Below are 3,803 nucleotides of genomic sequence, written 5' to 3'. Positions count from 1 at the left end.
TGCACCCCCACCCTCTCTCAGGTTGAGTCACAGCTGAAAACTTCACATCAAAGTACAAGAGAATGAGGAGCCACAGAGCAATCCACTAATCAAAGGTTTAGGATTAAGACACCCTAGTTATCTCCTGCCTGTTCTACCCTGAGGTTCTGGGTGAGGTTAGCCTGCTTGTTCATACGTTGTTAACTCATATTGATCTAAAGGAGAGATGTAGAAATGTCTCCAGTGTGTGTTTGTGCTTTAGGTAGATCAAAGCTATATGTTCCCACCTGTTTAATAGAGTACACAACTGGGTTGGGATATAGCCAAGTATGGATTGTGGTAGAAAGATTTGGATGCTTGGGGTTTTATTTGAGAGAAGTCAAAAGCCAAACAAGTAATTCCTTTTGGGGAGATGGGGAGACAGAGCATTACAGTAGCTACTTGAGATCTTAAGGGTATGGGTAAGGGTATGGGAGGGGTAGACAGATTGCCTGTTTGCCCCTCCTAACAGTGCTTTCTAATTTTGTTCGTTTGTTACTCTAATTGGGATGTGGTGGTGTTTATGGGAAAGTTGTAAAAGAAACAAACATTTCCAAAGAACCCTAGGGCTCGAGAGGTTGCGAAAAAGAGAAAGGAGAAAATACTGCCCTAAGAACAGAGGTCATTTCAGAGTATCCTGGGAAGATCGGGAGGAGACCTTTGCTGTGGTCCAGCTGTGATGTGGTGAGGACTGAAGAAGGAGGGTGAGATGCAACGATAGAGGGAGGAAAGGAGGAAGGGAGGGACTGTGAAAGCTGGAGCCCTGTCCACAGGCGTGGAGAATCCAGATTAAGGCTGCTGCTGTCACTAATGATGATTTGTTGTAGTTGTGTGGGTGTTCAGACGGTGTGCACGGTGTGCAGTCTTCGTTCTCTCAGTTCCACGTGATCTGGACTCTGATCTGATGGATATCTTACAACAGCAACAACAGCACAGCTACAGCCACGGAAAGTAGAAGGATCCCTGGGACCTCACAGAATCTAAGATCCTCGTGTGGGGGCAGGATATGGGGAGGGGATTGAAAGTGACCAATACTCCAAAAATTAACCTTTAATTTCACAAACTACATAGGCTGCTTGGGGCAATGGTTTATCCCTGTCGGTGAAATATCAAGCATTAATTATTATGCTTTGTTTGTTTTCTAACTGCAAGATGAGAATATCAAATGGAACGGGGTGGGGGAGAGAACTTGGCATATTCAGAGGACTGCAAATAGATCTTCATGGATAAGCTGAAGGTCTGTGGGGAGAGAGGTGGCTCGAGGGTAGAGGGAGGCCAGGCTGTGGAAGGCCCACAAGTCATGACAAGGATTATGTATTTTACCCAGTAAGTCACAGAGATTCATTAATGACTTTTCAGCAAGAGTTACATAAGCAGATTTGCATTTTAGAAAAATCACTCTAGTTGCAGAGTGACAAGTCCAATGGAGGATGGCAGGTAGGGTGGAAAAGAGGCATTTGTCTCTATTCCATGGTGTTGAATCTGAAATGCCCAGAGTTCCAGGGTTGGAGCTTGAAATACAACCTCATTCTGGCTTTAGTGGATCTCTCAGATATAGAACCAAAAGCACTTCTAAGTTCCACGCCCATGCATCTAAGGCATGACATGGAAATTGCTGGAAATCCAACCAGTAATAATGATTAAGGAAAAGAGGGCATTAGGAAAAGCTTGTCTGGGATTTTGTGGAAAGGCTCTGGATTCTATGAGAAACTGGAAAAGGGTGAAGGTATCTTCACTGGAAAAGGGTGAAGGGTCACGGATTTGGCAAACCCTAAGTGGTTTCGTTCTACTTTCCTAGATATCTTAGATATCATCTCACCATAAAGGCCAAAGCAACCTAGATAATGAAGATCTCTTCTCACATCTGTACAACTTTCCAGGTTTTACATTTATTTTTAGAGTGTGTTTCATTCCATTCTCACAACTTCCTTGTGAGCTTAGCTAAACTCTCAAAGCCTCAGTTTCCCTGTCCAACAGTGGGATTAACATGTAGCTTGCTCAAGGTCACATGGCTAGTCAGCCCAGAGTCAGAAGCCACTCTCAGACCTCCTGGCCAAGCTCATCTCCTGGGCATTGCCTCTGCAGCAGGAAAGGCTTGCCTGTACATGGTTGAGTGCTCACTTAGGTGTGAATCTGCATATAGCAGAGGGGAAGCTGAGGGCCAGGTATGGGTTGCCTTGTGCCCCCTCCAATGTCCTGAACTCTAAACCTGTGAATGTGACACTATTTGGAAATGATGAATTTGCAGATGAAATCAAGATAAGATGAAGTCTTTGGATTGGGCCTTAATCCAATATAACTTCTGTCTTTTTAGGAAGACAGAGACACAGGGAGAAGCCACGTGGTGGCAGAGGTGAAGATGGGAGCGATACAGCTGCAAAGCAAGGATGCCAAGGACCAGCGGCCACCATCAGAAGCTAGAAGAGGCAAGAAAGTATTCTACCCAGAGTCTCAGAGGAAGCATGGCCTTGCTGACACCTTGATTTCAAGCTTCTGGCCTCCAGAACTGTGAGAGAATAAACTCCTGCTGTTTTAAGCTACCCTGTCTGTGGTACTTTACCCCAGAAGCCCTAGGAAACAAAAGCAGTGCCCTTGGTCCCAAGTACGTCACTGCTACACCCTACAACAATCAGACCATTGTGTAGGCAGGACTTATGGAGAAACTCCTCTGCCCACCGAAGAATGCAAGTAGAGGGCCAGTGAATCTTGGGAGAAGCGTTAGCACACCAAAACCTGCCTGCTTAGCTAGCAAAATGAGAAAAAATTATTTGATTCCATGTAGCACTCTTTAGGCTGGATGTTGTTTTCCAACTCTGATGTGCCGAGAGGTTCTAATGAAGGGAGACAGTTAAATGACTGTAAACCATCAGGAATGTGCCCACAATTTTCTGGGTCCTAGGGATTGGGGGTGGGTGGGAGCATTGGGGAACACAATATAGTAAGTCCTTGACCTTCTGGACACTTCATTCTTCCTAGTCACAGAGAATACTAACTTGTTGACTGATTGAGTAATGGGTTTCTTTCTATATTCTATAAAAAGGACTTAAATTAAGGTCAAAATGGTCAGACATCAGATACTGATAGCTTACTTATGTGCTTATGGAAAAGGGTTACTTTTTGTCTAAGAGGGTGTAGATGTTGTAGGCAAAGTGAAATTATATGGTCAGGCAATTGGGTGGAAATATTGAAGCAAGGGGAATCCTGCCCTCTGATATGGAAAGACAAGGGGAGGCCTGGCTCCTCTAAAAATACCCAGTCTGGAAAGCTACAGTTTTAACTCTTGCTTTCAAGATTCTCTTGAAGCAGAGGGACTTTAAGAGGTACAACCTGGAGACCTGGAGATGATGTGGGGGGGTCTTTCTGAGCACTTGTAAGAACTGATAAGGATGTCATAAATGAAGATGGGCTCTCCAGAGATCAATGAACCTGAATCCCACACTTCAGACCATTAGGAAAAGTCTTATGCCTTCACCTGGTACTTATTTAACTTGATTATGGGGTGACTGACGTCATTTGATGGGTTTAGTGGGCAAGAGGAGAATGGAAACGTTATCTGTTCTCATTCCTCTCATGGAAGTTATGCAGTTTGTTTCTTTAACTCACTGGGGTAGGAAGGAGAAGAGGAAGGTCAGGAAAAGGACAAGAGATGGTTGTTGAAGAAAAGACATATAGAAGAGAGAGGAAGTAAAGACAGAGCAATCACATTTAAGTTCTACTCAGAGAAAGCGTGTATATACAAACATATGTGCGTAACACACATGCACGTGTTCTAAGGCAAACCTAAC

The 3,803-nt window shown here is 44.3% G+C and overlaps 1 long non-coding RNA gene across 1 annotated transcript; it reads left to right on the top strand.

Moving 5' to 3' along the window:
- The first annotated feature begins 602 nt into the window (after window positions 1-602).
- Window positions 603-2,540, top strand: LOC109264760 (uncharacterized). Its single transcript, XR_002078853.2, has 3 exons — window positions 603-702; window positions 1,171-1,344; window positions 2,333-2,540. It is a non-coding gene; the product is annotated as an uncharacterized LOC109264760 (long non-coding RNA).
- Window positions 2,541-3,803: the final 1,263 nt, after the last annotated feature.

The sequence above is a fragment of the Panthera pardus genome, unplaced genomic scaffold, assembly GCF_024362965.1.
Source record: "Panthera pardus isolate Hobbes unplaced genomic scaffold, ASM2436296v1 HiC_scaffold_10, whole genome shotgun sequence".
In the NCBI taxonomy this organism is placed as follows: domain Eukaryota; kingdom Metazoa; phylum Chordata; class Mammalia; order Carnivora; family Felidae; genus Panthera; species Panthera pardus.
The sequence above is the reverse complement of the archived record's forward strand: the minus strand, read 5'-3'. Positions and strand labels throughout refer to the sequence as shown.